General features: G+C 40.5%; 1 protein-coding gene across 4 annotated transcripts in view; it reads right to left on the reverse strand.

The window, feature by feature from the left end:
* Positions 1-18,838, reverse strand: part of LOC118230035 (regulator of G-protein signaling 6-like) — a 63,504-nt gene that overhangs the window by 29,322 nt on the left and 15,344 nt on the right. The gene's annotated exons all lie outside the window — the stretch shown is intronic.

The following is an 18,838-nucleotide window of genomic DNA, read 5'->3' on the forward strand; positions in this document are numbered from 1 at the left end:
AGGCTATTTTCAAGTGTAGATATGATGCATTCTGCTGCAGACAAGCGCACAAGGCTGTAAGCACAGTATGCGTGTCATCTACATGAGTCATTGCAAGGTCAAATGAAATCATTTTTATTTGTACAGCGCTTTTTATAAAATCTGTTAATGATGATTTGCAGAGCAGCAGAAAAAGATTGCAAAAACATGCCAGGACCCCCAAATAGCAAGCAGATGAAGAAAAATAAAAGAGTGGAGAAAAACGGTCAAACCATGGCAAGAAAAAACTGGCGAAGAAATCTCGGGAGGAACCAGGCTAGAGAAGGGGAGCCCATCCTCCACTGGCTGACCAGGTGTAAAGTAGCAGTAGAATGGATGTAGCGCTACGATGGATATGCATAAATTGCAGAAATAATGGGTGGAGATATTATAAGTGTGGCTGATTATGTATTCAGTCGAGTATACTAAAGGTCACACAATTAATGAGGGTCAATTTTAGCATGAAATTTCTCTGCCTCCAAAGAGCAGGTGTAAATGAAGGCACATGCAAGACAGAGACTCAGGCATAGGCCTCGAAAATGTGCTGAGAGAATCTTTGCAACAGGAATTACATGCAGTGTATTATTTCAACCCCTCGGGCAACAAATTATCAAATGAGCATTTGTAACAAAACGTATTGGCTAATGTCAGGGAGCAGTCAATTGCATCAAAAGACAAAATCATGGCTAGCTGCAAAAGAGGCAGAAAGTGTTATTAGTTAACTTAATTTATTAAATGAACCAATAGATCTCATGTGCAACAGTGGGAAATGATTGAAATAACGTGCAACCGTAGCAACAATGAGTGCTCGAAATAAATAAAAAATCAGTGGGCAGTTGCTGAGTAAATTAATTGATAGGCAGGTGCATTTAATGGCTTTTGTCCATCAGGGAAAGATCATGCATTTTTTGCCTTTCACAGAACACAGTTAGAAACAGCATGCTCATCATTACTAAAATTTTAAAAAATATATTTTGTGTTTGTTTTTATTAGATTAGAGTTGTAGCCTACATTGTAATGTTTAAATCTTGCTTGTTGCCACTGACTTATGCTTTTGTCTTCTAGCCCACCTCCCATTCCCTTAAGTGGCTTTTGTCACTTGCCAGGCCACCATTGTAAATAAGAATTTGTTCTGGTGTTGCCTGGTGAAATAAAGGTGAAATGAAAAAAAAAAAAAAACTGACAGTGTTATTGTAGCTACAGGAGAAGGAGCGTGCAGCATCAAAACTGTACACAGGGGCCGTCAAACATTTTGTTACTGACTGCAGGTTACATTATAGTTATATACAAAACTACCAAAAAATCATGGAAAGCTCTATAAAATAGGGAACTGCCAAAAAATACAACAATCATGGAATCTGTGACACCCGCGACTTCTGTGACAAACACCCAGTCATATAAATAATTACTCTTCTGGGAGAAATAAAAGATTGCCTTGAACCTCCCACACAACATTCCCTTTTCATCCCGTCAAACTCAATGCAACATTACGCTATCTCATATCTGGATTAAATAAATCGACAACTGCTGGCTCAGCTGGAATATCACAGCGTGCATTTTGTCCTCCACTGGCCATAGCGCTGGATACACTATTACATCACACCAGAAGACACATTGTTTTCCCCACATCCAATGTAGATATTCAGTGTACTAAATATATATATATATATATATATATATATATATATTTTTTTTTAAGCCCTGCTCCATACCCATAAAAAAAGGGTTTGGGAGGCAGTCTATGTATGCACCAACATACCCTCGTCTGGTGCGGGTGGTGTTGGTCCTTTACTGTTGAACTCAGTGGTATGAACCCCGAACTCTGTGGACAGAGTAAGTCTGTGCACATTTTAATAGCCAGGACACTTCATGTTTGTCTAAAACTATGTGGACACCCTACTTACCCAGTGATCCATGCTGAGCACCCCACCTCCACAATGCTTTACAGACCCCCTGTCATCCTCAAAATGAAAGACTCCACAGGAAGCCCTCCAGGATTCCCCCCCTCCCCCCCACCCACCCAATAATGAAATGGCTCATGAAGGAGCCACTCAATGTGATTAGAGGAATCGCCTTCCATAATGCCGCAGAGTTTTTTTGAGCCTTAAGAAGGAGGACTAGTAGAGTAACTGTACACACAGGCTCCTGACAACTCAACAATAGCGCTTTATTGTAGAAGGAGGGTTATGCGTTTACCACTGGCACATTCCTGCTGGCTCAGCACTCCCGCAGTTTTGCCTGTTCGGTGAAGGCAGACTGCCAGCGGTCACCCATAATATAATTCTTCACAGTCATTTCTTTCAAATTTATCACACCCTCTACTCCGGGCACCCCGATAGACGACCATTCATGGTCATACCAGAGTTATGGTCATTTACATAAAGTAAAGTGTAAGCTACTGTATCTACTGCATTATATGACTGTGTTGCTGAAGCAGCTGGTGAAGTCAGATTCCAATCAACTGGTTTCCAATCAACCAAAGGAGGAGTGGCAAAGCTGGAATACCCTGCCACTCATGTGCAGATTGGTCAAGGAGGAGATCAGTAATTGGACGAGGCAGAGCTTCAGTTCTCTAATTATGAACCAGCAGACATTATTATTATAGGTTTATTATTATATACATAGCGGCTATATGGGGTGAAATTGGGCAATTAACAGAAATAATATGTATCTTCCTATGCTACTAATAAACAAATTCATTAATAATAACCACAGTGTGACTTTATGCCATAGAGATATGATAAGTTCAGTGAGAGTCATGATGTGTGAGTAGGCAGGAGTTTACTGCTATGAATGACTGTGAAGATAAGGCCTGTGTTTTGAAAAGATGTCTCCCATCTCTGCTGGACTCTCTGTGTGGTAGTTAAGCAGACTTCACCAGAAGGCCATACCTGACTGCTGCAAAATTAAACTGCTTCTCACAATAACCCTCAGAAGGGCAGCTCCAAAATTGAAAAGAACAATTAAGCTTGTTTAATGATGCCGTTTTCAGAAGGGTGATCATCTATGTTGACGTTTAGTACTGCTGAGGAAGCCATTACTTGAAACAATTCACAGGCGTGGGCCAGGTGTTTCATCTTGGTATTTCATTCATTGCTGAAGAAAAGAACCACCATTCACAGCCACAATAACAAAGCATTAGTCTAGTCTTCGCATAGCAGATGCCTCCATGCAAGGTTTCTGTTTTCACAGAACCTAATCTGGTGAAGGACCGGTATAAGAGCAATGTTCCATTCTTCTTGTAACCCTCTGGTTAAACATCCAGGTCCTGCAGTGTGATACTGCAGTATTTTTCACTCTGCTCTGTAAGAATTTTGTTAGCCAGTGACCAGGCTAAGACAATGCTGAAAACTTGAATGGTGATTCAATAGTCAAGCTCAAACAGCATGACTTCGAACCGGATTTGACCATATTCATTAAAGCTCAATTAAGAGAATTGTCCTGCACAGGCGACTACAGTGTTCAATCTGTGCTCCGGACACTCTTAGCCCATCAAAAAGTAATTTAGTTTTATCGGCGAGCTGTGGAAGATAGTGGGATGCCATTATAAGAACAGGTTTTGCTGGTGGTATCCTCAGAGACCAGCAAGGTGAGACAGAGGAGAGAGAAATCAGGCAGCTGTAAACTGGAGAGCTCTCAATTAGAGAATGGTGAGGGATTTACCTTTCCACTCCTGACCATAGTAAGAGAACCACCTCTCTCCTGAACACAGTAAGAGAATCACCTCTCTCCTGACCACAGTAAGAGAACCACCACTCTCCTGAACACTGTGAGAGAACCACCTCTCTCCTGACCACAGTAAGGGAATCACCTCTCTCCTGACCACACTAAGAGAATCACCTCTCTCCTGACCACAATAAGAGAACCACCACTCTCCTGAACACTGTGAGAGAACCACCTCTCTCCTGAACAATGTGAAAGAACCACCTTTCTCCTGAACACAGTAAGGGAATCACCTCTCTCCTGACCACAATAAGAGAACCACCTCTCTCCTGGACACTGTGAGAGAACCAACGCTCTCCTGACCACAGTAAGAGAACCACCACTCTCCTGAACACTGTGAGAGAACCACCTCTCTCCTGACCACAGTAAGGGAATCACCTCTCTCCTGACCACACTAAGAGAATCACCTCTCTCCTGACCACAATAAGAGAACCACCACTCTCCTGAACACTGTGAGAGAACCACCTCTCTCCTGAACAATGTGAAAGAACCACCTTTCTCCTGAACACAGTAAGGGAATCACCTCTCTCCTGACCACAATAAGAGAACCACCTCTCTCCTGGACACTGTGAGAGAACCAACGCTCTTCTGACCACGGTAAGAGAACCACTTCTCTCCTGAACACTGTAGGAGAATCATATCTCCTGGCCACAATGACAGACCCACCTCGGTGGGAACACCACCACTCTCCTGACAATGTGAATGCGTGATAGAACTACCCCTCTTTCTCCTGACAACAGTGAGCGAGACTAACTGCAGTGACTGCATCTGAGAGCAGTGCCTCTCTTTCTCTTGCATGGGCATGGGCATGGGCATGGACATGGGCATGGGCATTAAGCCCACATATTTTAGGCATTGTGCACCACTGCCCTTGCTTTCACTTCAGCATTAGACCAGTCCATCATGTAAAATGCCCAAGAAAAGTGTTTGATGAATGGAAATGCTATGTAAAAAGTTGTGTAAGTCGCTCTGGATAAGAGCGTCTGCTAAATGCCTATAATGTAATGTAATGTAATGTAATGAAATGGATGGTAATGCCCAGATAAAACCATGTGACTGGTTAATACATTTCAAAACGTGGGTAACAAGGCTGTTAGCTCACGGATAACCCTTGATGCACCTCATTCATTTCACGATTTTATTCAGACAGAAGTGTGGTTTTGGTTTGTTAGGAGCTATACGTGAAAACAGTTGACTGCAGTGATGTTTCCATTGGCATGCATTTATGCTACTTTAGAATGTTCTTTTGATTCTCCATTTAGACATACATATTAAATCTTAACTGTGATTGGCTTGAGTAGAGAATGTTGACTGTCAACTCCTAATGTTGTGTTTTTCAAGCAACTACCCAAGCTCTATTTGATAAGAAAGTTCACCACCTTTACCTAGTACATCGTAGTCTCTTTGGGGGCATAGTCTGTCCCTGGGAGTGCATGTGATTGGCCCCTGGATCTGTATAAGGGTCCAATCTAAAGCCTGATACCAGGGCACAGGGCAGGAGATAATGTAAATGCATCAAACCAGCAGTTAGTGCAAATGCATCATACTGATCAGAACTAGGCCTCCATCCAAATCACTTTTAACGGGATCCCAGGATATGCAGATAGGAGAAAGTACAGGAATAAAGTGCTGGCTCTAGTTCTGTGCAAATTAATCTTATTATAGTTTACATCACTTTCAAAGCACCTCCTGTGACACTTTAATCCTTACGTATCCCGTGTGCTTCCCAAATTCTCTCTATCCAGTCAGATGCAGACTGAAGACAGGTTCAGCAGGAGAGGACACTGTGAGCTAATGCTGTGTGTTGAATCCTCCCGTCAGATCTAACATGAAGGGTTGTAGAAATAGTGCACAGAATCTGCCATCAGACTTCCATTACTGCCCACACATCCCTATCACAAATAAGGTTGCTGCAGGGATGAGAGGGGGTCTGAATTTTCCTTAGAAAATTCTAAGGTACACTAATGATGTGAATATTCCTTGGAACCTCTAACTGACAATGTTTTTATTTTTTAAGTCAATGAAGCTTTGCTATCTTACATTCGGGGATGATCCGCTCAGTGTTCCATGTCAGACAATTATAACAAGTAATAATGAATAACCTCTCTAAAGTTCTGGAGACTGCAAGCTGGCTGCACAAGAGATTTTTTTGAAAAGGAATTTTAGATGCACACAGAGTGGCTTCGCACAGCACATAACCCAGATAAAGAGACCCTGGGGGCTAACCGTGTTAGCTTCACCAAACAGTCACTGCTCCACTGCTTTTATAATACCACTACTACTACTACTACTACTACTAATAATAATAATAATAATAATAATAATAATCCATCCATCCATCCATTATCTAACTCACTTATCTTAGACAGGGTCGCGAGGGGTGCTAGTGCCCATCCCAGCATGCATTGGGCGAGAGGCAGAAATACACCCTGGACAGGTCGCCAGCACATCACAGGGCACGCACACCATTCATTCACATACTCAGACCTAGGGGCAATTTAGACTCTCCAATTAACCTAACCTGCATGTCCTTGGAATGTGGGAGGAAACTGAGAGTACCTGGAGGAAACCCAAACGGACATGGTAAGGACATGCAAAATCCACACAGAAAGACCGTCTTGCTTCTTTCTTTATTCATATAGAACCTTTCGAGAGCCCAAGGGCACTTAAGAAAAGTTAAAAGGGTACATATTTTAAAAAGTACAAAGTTAAAGAGGTGTCCTACCTGAGCGTCTCAAAGCATTTAAAGCAGTGCTATGCAATTCCCAAGATTACCGCAGAAAACTATTAATGTGAAGAGACGCATTATGCAGGAGGAAAAGCTCGATGGAAGTCATTTGCGCAATCTCTTCACAGCAGCAGACAAAGGCTAAAAACGGGACTGTGGAAGATTTTATCACCGACGATAGGCACAATGTAGACCACTCTTTGAACATGACTCTAAGAACTGCACGATTGCGAGGGCCAGTCAAAGCGATGGAGGCAGAGGGATTCTAAGGTTCATTTAAAAGTTGGAAGAAATGTGAAGCCATGTGATGCAGTGAAATTTTGCGGAACATCAAAACCATGGGTTGTGGTTTTCAGTCCTTATTTGGACACCTCCTATTTTTGCATCCTTGGTCAAAGAACTCTACCCCGGCTTCTAGAAAAAAATTCTACAACTACAACTCTGTTGTATGAATGTGACAAGCTGACTGTAAGTCACCCTGAAAAAATGGCTATTTGTAAAGTAAAAGAATAATAATAAGAATAATAAAAGTAGATGATATATGTAATCATTAAAGAATGAGCAGAAATGCTCCAGAATTGACATTAAAAAACCCATAGAACTTCCCTAATTATTGTTGCAAGTTAAATAACCATGCCCATGACAGAAGATACACTGCATTTCCAAAAGTACATGGACACCTGTACATCACATCATATGTATTTGTTGAACATCTCATAGCAAAACCATGGGCATTGATATGGAGTTTGACTCCCCTTTGCTGCTGCAACAGCCTCCACTCTTCTAGGAAAGCTTTCCACTAGATTTTGGAACATGGCTGCAGGGATTCACTTCCATTCAGCCACAAGAGCATTACTGAGGTTGAGCACTGCTGTTGGGCATAGGGCCTGGCTCGCAGTCAGCATTCCAATTCATCCCAAAGGTGTTTGATGGGGTAGAGGTCAGGGCTCTGTGCAGGACAGTGAAGTTCTTCCCCACCAAACGCAGCAAACCATTTCTTTATGGACCTTGCTTTGTGCATGGAGGCACTGTCATGCTGATACAGGAAAGGGCTGTCCCCAAACAGAAATTTGGAAGTGCACAATTCTCTAGAATGTCATTGTATGCTGTACCATTAAGATTCCCTTCACTGGAACTAAGGGGCCTAGCCTAAACCAAAAAAAACTACTTCAGCACTCAGCGCTCCTGTTCTCTGAGCTTGTGTGGCCTACCGCTTCGCAGCTCAGCAGTTGTTGCACCTAGACTTTTCCAATTCACAATAACATCACTTACAGTTTACTGGGGCAGCTCTAGCAGGGCAGAAATTTGACAAACTGACTTGGTGGAAAGCTGGCATCCAATGACAGTGCCACGCTGAAAGTCAATAAGCTCTTCAGGACAACCCATTCTACTGCCAATGTTTGTCAATGGCGTTTGCATGGCTATATGCTTGATTTCATGTACCTGTTAGCAATGGGTGTGGCTGAAATAGCCAAAACCGCTAATTAGCAGGGGTGTCTACATCCTTTTGGAAATGTAGTGTATGTTGAAGTATATTTAAACACCATTTACCAAGTTTTTTATAATAAACAGGGGCAGATTCTACTATTATCAAAACATCATTTCTGGTTGATCATGGTCTCAAATATCTAAAATGGTCTTGGGCATTTAGTAAAAGATTTACTTGCTTGTAAAAGATATAGGCATACAATATACTGTCTTTAGGTTGTAGTGTAAAATAAAACAGTCAGCAAGAAACAGATGGGTGTCACATTTTTTTGAGAACTCCTAATTTTCAGCTGGTGAGAGCCTTGCTGTGAGTCATTATAACTTAATTAAGATTTTATTTTCAAGAGTCAAATATGAGCCTTTGATAAGAGTGTCAGATCCCTCCTCCAGAGGAAAGTTTATCACTTTCTTTTACCAGACAAGCTGTAACTGAGCATTAAAATGTTTCTCCGCCTGATTAATCTTTTATTCTTTCACTCCGCAGGAGCCTAAAACCAGTAATCAATCATGTCTGTGGCAACCTCAGCTGTTACTGATGCTGTGCGCTGCTGCATTATTGAAGCTTCTGTCTCAGGAAGGGTTATCCATTCTACCAGCTTCAATATCCTGCCTCCATATTTCACTGTACCTCCACACTGACCAGCAGACTGTGTGTGTATGTGTGTGCGTGCGTTTGTGTGTGTGTGTGTGCGCGTATGTGTGTAGGTGTATGTGAGGGTATGCTTTTGTAGTACTAGTACTGGTTATTGGTTTTGTAATACTAGTATTGACTTAAAAATAAAATTAACTTCCACTGAGACCTTATTATTATTATTATTGCTGCTGTTATTTACTTAATTATTTATTTTTTGGCTGTCCCCAATCAATCCCAACATGCACCCTCAATTTCAAGCCAAGATCAATTAATCACAGAACAGGTCTTAGCAGACATTTATGATGAACACCTATGATTGTATAATCCTATTTGCATCTTCTAACTCTTCCACTTTCAGTTTATTGTTCGCTAAAATTGATATAACAAATTATATGTGATAGAATTCCTATTCGCGGAATTAGCGCGTCAGCAGCGATAATAGGCAGGTCTGTAAGTACAGAAGCCAGTTGAGTGGGAGAGGACTGGATTTTGAGAATGGTGTCATACAGTATACCTGCAATTTTATGAGTAATGAAAAATGAGCAAATTGCTTTCGGGAAGGGTGCATGAATAATCTGTGCAGTTGGAGCTCGATTTTCTCAAGCACATAATTAAAAGGACCTACTCGTGAATTGATTTTTTTCTCAAGTTTGCTCTGAAAGGTTAGGCATTTGATGAGGATTTACTTAAGCCTTGAAATAAGCAATAAGTTGAGGTGAAATATAATCTGGCGAATGCTCCTGAGGAAGACAGAAGCTTCTGTGTCTGAACAGAGTGTTGACTTTCAACCTCCGTAAAACGTCAATAAAGTGAGGAATCCTGGATATATTGATTAAAGTTGTGGCCAGGTGATGGTAATTCAAATGTGTAATTAATCTAGGACAGAATAGCTCTTTTGTAATTTAAGGTATATATTAAATTGAGTACATTCCTACATTGTATTGTGTAGAAGTATCTTGGCTTTTTCTTGGGCAAATCAGGTGACATGCTTTGCTCCCACCTGCTTTGCAATGCTTTGAACCTGCAACCTCTTGGTTTTTTCAGCACTACTGAAGAACTGTCCGGGGGATTCTTCCTGCTTGGCGCTGTTTGTACATCTCTGACGGTTCATTGTCACAGCAAACCAAAACAAAATAAATATCTGCCAGTCTTTTAAGTCAGACTGGCACAACCCTTTTGGAGCAGGGTACTTGGATATGCCATGGATTTGCATACAGTACAAAATGTCCTTCTGGCCCCTTTGTTACCATAGCGCTCAAACAGTGTATCTCACAGTTAATTAAGTATTCTGTTTCCTGCATAATACTTGCTGAGGTTCCTGGGCGAAGACTCACAAAGAGGGTTGCTTTTGAAGCTGGATTTGGCATGAATGTGTGTGTGGGGGGGGGGGGGGGGGGGGGGGAACAGACAGCTTCTACACTGTGATCTGCAATGAACATGCATGATAGCAATAGTTATAATACTGCAGTTATGCATATTCTAACAATAATCACACTTATGATGAAATCATGATGAAATAAACAATTTCTAACTAGTTTTGCTTTCATGTTGTTTTTGGTTTTCATTTCAATGTAACTTTAATTAAGTTGACTTGGTAAGCGTTTTCATGCATTTCTTGCTGTTTTGTTTGAAGACCTATTCCCATTTTTCATTCTGTTATTTTTCTTTTGTTTTACATCCAAAGGCATTATTTATTTAGTCAGAGTGTAACAACTTTATTAACAATGCCTTCTACCCAACAGAGGGTGATAAAAAAGCCCAGGGAATTGGCCCATCCAGCCACTGTTATTTGTGCCACTGCGTGTCAGTGAGAATAATTGGGAATATTAACATGAGTTTTCTGATGGTAACACAGGGTGTTTTGTAATAGACACTCCCACGAATGTGCCCTCATACCAGCACTCTGGATCTGCACAACATTCTGAGTAACACTAAGGCGCTACAACCTGAGCCACGCCCCCTGCAATCCTGATAATCTCCATTTTCTCAGACTGTATAATCCTAATAGGTTATGCATCAGGTTACACATTACCTGGAGATGGAAGGATAAGATTCTTGAGTCTTGAGTCTCTGCCACCATGAAGGTAAGGGCACAATAGTCCAAGGGACTACAAGCAGTGTGTTTTGTGAGTGGACATATCCCACGAGCAGTGTGTTTTGTACGTGGACATATCTCATGAGCTGTGTGAATTGAAGGTGGAAAAAAAATATATCCTAGCCTCATTTTTCTTCTTCTGGCCATTTCTAAAGGGGCCTTCTGACAGATCAGAGTATGTGCATGGAATATTGCAATGAAGCACCAAGATTAAGTGTAGTTTCGTGACAGCTCTCCTTTTCCACTGATAAAGTATTTATCATGTGACTCAACCAACAAACTTGCTACGAAGGCAGACACTATCCTGCCTGGGGCAAGGTGGGTTTTATTCAGCCGTGGTTCCTCTAGTACTTCTGCTAGTGTTCATTTTTTAATTCATGGATCAAAGGCCAGCTCACACTCTCAAAAAAAAAAAAAAAAATGATGCAAAAATCCAGTTTAGCATGCAATGTAAACACAGCCATGACACAACTAAAATAAGGGAAAAATCAGACGAAAGCAAAGGCGCCATTTACAGTTACCAAACAGTGCTCAACTGAAACTCGGAAACCTGTGAACAGAACAAACGGTCGGTGGGAAGGGAGAATAATCTTAAAAACATTAAATTCCTCTTTCAAAGTCATGCAGATTTTAACAAGATTGGCCTCTGTAAATCTCAAGAGACAAGCTGCCGATGTGAAGAAAGCTGCCATGCTGAGAACGACAGGAAGCCAGTCCGTGGGAATATGATGCATGACATGCAGAACCTCATCATAAGTAGAGTCTGTCTATTGCGGGAGACAGAGATGACTACAGGTCGGCAGTTTTTTTGAGATCAGAGAAGGGCTGAGCGATGAGTCATGTCTACAGCAAATGGATGTGGGGATCACAAAGCTCGCAGGTTGAATTTTAATGGTACAGCTTGAAGTAATACCCTCTGAAGAAATGTCTTTGTAAACTCATTTTAGTCACCCCTCATTAATGGAATTTGTTCACATGATAGTTACATTCTACGAAGTCAATCTTGTTCTTCATGCACAAATTCTAGATTTAATATTCTGCTCTAAAGTTCTGAGTGTTAAATCAACTTGTACATTTGTACTGTGATGGAGTACATTTTGTCCCTCTTGGATTCATATGAATTCTGTTGGTTCGGCAGACACTGATCATTTCAGCTAGCTTGTATTAACATACAGTATGTGTGCATATACACACAGATATGAACACAGACATGTAAACTCTCCTGCACATACCCACACATACCTGTAAATACACTGACAAAGGCATGCATGCACACTCAGAAATAAATCCATTCACACTTTTGTTATCTGTCTCTTATTTGTGCTCTATTCCATGCTCCACATACATTCATATCATACACCACATACAAGTCCGCATAGACAGCTGGCAATGGGCACTGTATTACATACACTACCCTATTGAATATCATTCCTAATGAACTTCAAAGCTGTCCTTGAGTCATCTCTATAGACCCAGCCCCTTCGCAATTACAGTTAGTCCATCAAGCTGCGCATTCATTATTCATATTGCACCCCCTTCTACTTTCTATTATGATTCCTTTGCACTGTAGATGCATATATGAATGCCTACATTTCCCTGGCATTCATATATGTATCTACAGTGCAAAGAAATCATACAGCAGACCTCAGTCCTAATTACAGAACACTACAGTGAATTATTAGTTGCCTCAAATAAGCAGCAGGTGCATCCCAGTGAAGGTCAACAAAATGGCATGGGTCAGCAACACCTGCATTAATAATTTGTATATTCCATTTTATCACACCCGGGGCTGTCACCAAAACCTTTTTCGAGGTCCTCTTCATTGCTCATTAACAAAACAAACAAAAACCGCACTGCTTTCTTGCTTTCATTCCCAAGGAAAAAAAATAAGAGCTCTGAATTATTTTGGAACTCTTATATTTGTTCTGAGACGGCCAATTCTGTACCTCCTGTCAGCTCCTCCCTGATACTTCAAAGTGAATTGGTGCATTTCCTGACACGAGAGACACAGTTTGTTTTCCTGACACTTCCTCATCTCTGCGTGAGGTGTCGCAAGCTCTGAGCACCACCAAACAGAATGACGAAGATGAAACTGTGACTGAGCAGGTGTTTAAATGCCAGGGGCAGAAGGTTTAATTGGTACGGCCAAATTTAGAATCGTAGTGGTGGAAAAAGCAGATGGTAAGGAGTATCCGCTCTCGCAGGGAGCCAGACGGAGTTACAACTTGAAAATAGCAAAGTGTGTTATGGTTGTGGCACAACCTGCTCCTGTAGTCCATAAAAAGAGATCAACTTTTGACTGGGGATCTGAGAAGGAACTGTAGCTGTAGTACTGTAGTATTACACATGCAATGTTCCAAATATGCTGCTTAAATAATTTGGAAACATTCTTCTACATTATTTTATCATTCTTCAGCATTATCAGGGGGGTATCATTAGTAACAATTCAAAGACATCTGAAGTTCTTAGGCTGAGCAGACGCTCTCTTATGCAAAGACCTAAAATAATAAATAACTACATGCAATTTGGGATATTTTCTGGCCAGTGTAGGCAGTGAGTTTATTAACCCCTTCATACAATCCACGTAATGGCCAAATATACTCAGTGCTCCTGCAACCAAAATATGAGTGGAAATTTAAAAAACCTATACATGGGTGAGGATTGGCCAGATTAGGCATCTGCACTAATGGATTAATCTGCTTGATATGTACAGTATATTCTTTTGGAAGTTACATGTGCAATTAACATAATGTCAGTTAATAACAGTCAATTCTCATTAATATCAGTTAGATCCCTTAAAGTGGAACTGCAACATTTTAACAAGAGTAGGTGATATTTATATAATTGGAAATGTAAGACTGTTAAAAACCTAAGAAAATGTGTTCAAGTTAAATTAATTAGAAATGTCTCTAAATTGATCTATGTGGATGCCATATTCTATAGTGTTTCCTGATGACACCTGAGAAATATTTCCACTGCAGCTCATGTTGTTTGATTAAAAGCCATCAGACAGGCTAAGGCATCAGAAGAGCCTGCAAAGAAATGAGGGTTGTGCTGTCTGTGGGTGTAATAACAGCTTCTACAGCAGCAAGAAATCAACTTTCTCTAACATCCCAAAAATCTACTTTTATTCACATGAGTCTATTTTGAGATTGTAATGGCATGCTTGATGGATTTATGTGGATGCTTGTTACATGAATCTGATTTGTATTATGCTTCTAGGTCAGCATAAGTTAACTTACATCATAGGCAGTCAGCTAAGCTGACCAAGATGAAAATGCCCAGAAACTGCAGTATGAACTCACTCGACTAAAAGCCATTCAATATTGTGTCACGTTTTCCAGCCTTGATTAGGCTATAGGAAGTCAGCTACATGAATCTGATTTGCATTGTTGACATAGGTTAAATTACATTTAGTGCTTCATCAATGTTGCAGTTACACTCGCTGCTCTGGAAATGTTATTTGCCAGGCCTGCCACTGTTGCTTGCATAACTCTGGTGATTGCACTTTTGTTCCCTTTCGTTGTAAGTCACTCTGGGTAAGCGCATCAGCTGAATGAATGTAGTGTAATGCAAATCGAAGTGCTGCCCTGAAACAATGGCTTGTGAGTAATGAAGCGTGCCAACACTGTTCTTGGTCCCAAATGTCCACATTTTACAGAAGCAAATTAGGTTATGTTATTAACTACTACAGGTTTGATGGCTCGGAACAGCTTAGCCAGTTTAAATTAAACCTCCTCCACATACAAAATCCATTCCTTCTACATTTGATATAAGTGCAGTGCTGACAATACCAGCAGGCCAACTTGAATCATTTTCAAGTACTGTGTATCTACTGTGTCCCAGCCTCTGCACCATCCAGTCAGATAATAATGGTTTTTGTATTTGGCTCAATTCTGAAAATATTACTGGAGATAGATTAATCATTTTTGAATACAAACAACCTACATTCATTGGCTCTGATTACACACCACAAATAATTTTCTGGGACATACCATTCACTAACAATCTAACAAAAAGTACCAAGCGTGAAATGTTGCATTTAACCCCATGGGAGGTGGATTCTGCACTTTTGCCTGGAGTCTGTTATTGGTTTTTGTCAACACGAGGACCAGAATTATTACACTCACTGGTGCTCTCTTCTTATTGTTCCAAACTGTTGATTTTGGTAAGCCTAAGGTTTAGTCGATGTCTCTGACTTATTATTATTTCTCAGCCTGATAATGGTTTCCTTGACTTTCATTGGCAGACCTCTGGTCCTACATTTTAGTCTGAACTTTAGATATAGAGTAGATTTACACAGATCCTATCTTGTCTTTGCACACTGTGTAGGGTCTACAGTTACAGAGCACAGATATGCACATTGAATGCACCTAGTTTTATAGGGACTATTTTTAATACCAGTCTGAAGACATTATTTTTAGTAAATAATATTGACTTATTAGTCATAATGAACAATAATAATTATTATATCTTCACTTTTCACTACATTGCATTAGTAATTAACAGCAATTATTACCCTAGCTCTAAATAATTCAGTAATAATTAATTTTAATATAATGTATTATTTCATCATAATGTTTATTTTAATTAACACTGTGGTTCCAGGTGCAGAATTATTCTAGTTGATGGTGCATTGTATTCACCTATTAATACCTCACACATGCAAAGTATTCATGCCTTACTATCCATTTGAGAATATGAATTTGAAAGCCCTGGTCTGTAGTGCTGTAACATTTCAAATGAATGTTTATTTTAATTTGGTTGAGATGAAATGGTGTGAATAATCCTTTGAAGTGCAACTTGTTGCAATACTTGCCAAGACCACTGGCAGAAGGGTTTACATTTTCATTAGCAAATTCATCTGGACAGTCTCACTGTTTAATTGTTACACCAGTAAGTGAAGTACCCCAGAGAGCATCCTTACCGATTGTATAAACAATCCATCAGAATAATATCCACTTTATGAGGAATCTGCAAATGGGCAGAAATGCAACACAGATATGATCAGATTCAATTTTGGTCATTTGGTTTAATTTGATACTGTAAATCTGCAATGATGCTGTTGGTCTTCATGAAAGACATCGAAAACATTCAAGCTATTGCATCTGAAGCATTCCGTAATATATACAAGTAAAAGCCATTTCTTACACCTATCCATTTATCCATCCATTATCTATAGCCGCTTATTTCTGGTCACAGAGGTGCTAGAGCTGCTGATTCTGCTTCAGAAAATTGCAGCACTGACAATGGCGCCTTTGCAGGAACTGTTGTTGAAGCCTAAGAAAACTGAAAAGCAGTCATGACAAACAGCCAAGGCACACATGTATTGGAGGATATTGTTCTGTCTAACATGAGGCAGAGACACAGGCTGTCACTGAAACACAATGCACAATTTTCCTTTGACTTGAGTGGCTCAAAAGTGGCCACTCCCACTCACCAATATATTCTCACTTACTCATAAACATGTAAGCGTACATACGTCTCTCTCTCTCTCTCTCTCCCTCTCTCGATAAAATGATAACATTAACCTAAACAAGAGCAAAGTGTGCACAGTAATACTATTCTGGAAATATCTCATAGAACACACAGGTAGAATCTATATAACTGGGATGGCCAGATTGGCCAAGGAAGGCCCTCTACAATACAATATTGGATTAGAGGTTTTGGTGTATCAAGTTCTCTGTTGATGAATCTATTGAAAACACAATAATGGACAGGAAAGCACATCACTGTGAACACAGGCATTGATCCAGTAATATAATATCAGACGCAACACACTTCACAGTCACTCCTTCCAGCACTTACAGTATATGACTGGATAACACATACTGTATGCAGCACTACAAAATATAGGTTATGTCGTAAAATAAATAATTGTGTATGACTAATATGCCACTTTTTATTATAATGGCGCTTCCATCAGTGATCATTAATAGTCCCATGAAATGACAAACTTGTGATTCATAAGATAGTTACCAGTGGCTGTATATAGTTATGTCTGTTAAATGGTGTAAATCCAGTTTTATAACATGCATTATTTATATTGCTTCTCCCTTCATGTATCCATATTTGTATCCTTTAAAAAGGGTTTTTAAAAAGCCATAATACTATAGACACAAACAATACTTTCTAGAAAGAGACTATTTGGTACAAAGTCTGTGTACCAAATTACTGTAATTATGCAAAAACATACAACTAAACTTTAACCTCTATACTTCACAGAAACTAAACAAGCTGTATTCCAAAGCAGTGCTGTCCATGTTTTCCCACATTTGTTCAATTAGTTTGTTGCAAATGTTGCTGTTGTACAGAAACACCATGCAGGTGGTCTGGTTTCAGGGCAATCCATTCACTAGAACAGTGCCTTAACAGGATGAGGCACCCAACAGCCCTATTCCAGGACTCTATAGCCTACCTTGCTGTCATAGTTAGCTGTCTAAGGCATGTAGTAATATGATGTCAAAGGCTTACTGTTTAGAGGACAATAAATTGTGCATCTCTTTATGCAATAGTATTCACCATTCAATTAGCATTAGTCAGGAACAAGGAAAGCTCCTCAACATGAACGATGGATGACTGTGAATATCTGCTCTTCACTGACATCAGTGATAGCTTGGAGAAGATGATATTCTTCCTCATTTCTGGGAACAGTTCCTGTCCACACTGTCATCATGGTGATGTACCTCTCCTCCACACAGTGACTGTTTTGCCTCATCTATATTCAGCCTGTCCATGCCAGAAGCTTGAGGAGATAAATCCCAGGCCTGATTCACACTCACAAATGTTATCTGTCAGGAGAGCTGTCGAGCAGAGTATCATGGGATAGGTTGGTCCTCCTAGAATGAATAACCATTCAAAAGCCTGGATGAAATCACAGGAGAGATATTTGATTTCTTATGCACTCACACGTTCAGGTGAACATGATTATGAGCCCTATAATTTTACCAGATATGGAATTCCTTAGCCTCTAAATTAAAACCAACTTCCACTATCATAACAACCATGTTTATAAAAACAATATAGGGCTGCTGGGTGGCTCAAGACTCTAGGTTTCTGAAATAGAGACAAAGCCACGTCTTCCTTTTGATTCATTTTTAAGTGTCAGGAGCAGTCTCATGTAGTCTGGATGTAGAACTAGGGAGATTGCTTCCCTGACTGACTCCCCTCTCATGCCCTTAATGCAGTGTTGGGGCACTTTTGAAGATACTTCAAAAAAGGAGATTGAAAGGAGATATTCCCTCCTTTCAATCATTTGATGTTCATTTCGCACATCTTTCTCAGATGTAACTTCTGAAAGGAGGCCACTGCCTCTGTTCTTCACTTTTCCGCAACCGCTCAGGAGAGGAACCCTGAACCGGCACGCCCTCATAGTTCCCACTCCTTTTTTCATGTTCAACTCATACTTTGTTCCTTATATTCCCAGCCTATCGTGCACAGCAGAGGCCATAATGCACACAGTAGTTTTAAGGCTTTCTCATGCAGTGCAAGTACAGGCGGAATCAGCTCACATACAGATTGTAACCCTCTGAGATTTTGAAAGAGACTTGAATTGAAAGTGCCCATGCAAGGAGCTGATTGAAAGAGCTCAAAAAGTTTGGTTTGTAGTTCCTCTGTAAAGACTGACACATTTAGAATTCAGAATGGTGTAGTTCAGAGGCAGGTGTTTGTTTTGCTGCTGAGGTCAGAGGTCACGTGATACTGGGGCTTTATGAATGGCTCCATGACCCCTGTGGCGTAGCTGGGGAGAGGTGACTGGAGAAGCCCGGTCTTGTTGTTCAAGCTGCGCGTAGGGATCGACTCTCTCCCCCGAGCCTCTCCGCTTACTCCAGACAATCCCTCCCTTGGCAGCAGCGCTGGATCAGTTCAGCAGGGGTGCTACCTGCCCGTGGAGCAGTGGGCTATTGTCAACACAGACTTACTTAGCTCCGACACGCTGATAATTCATAATCTGTTTGACTGCCACTGCCGCCATTTTAGGCTAATGTCAAGTAAGTATACCTTTCTATGGTGATTAAATGCAAAAGCATTTCTTGCTGAAGGCATCCTCATCTGGAGAGAGTTCAGTTTATAAAACATCAACAGAAATGTTTTTTTTTCTTTCTTTTTTTAATACGCAGCACTAAGCTAGAAATTCAAGGTTTCTAAAAAC

The sequence above is a fragment of the Anguilla anguilla genome, chromosome 6 (assembly GCF_013347855.1).
Source record: "Anguilla anguilla isolate fAngAng1 chromosome 6, fAngAng1.pri, whole genome shotgun sequence".
NCBI lineage: Eukaryota > Metazoa > Chordata > Actinopteri > Anguilliformes > Anguillidae > Anguilla > Anguilla anguilla.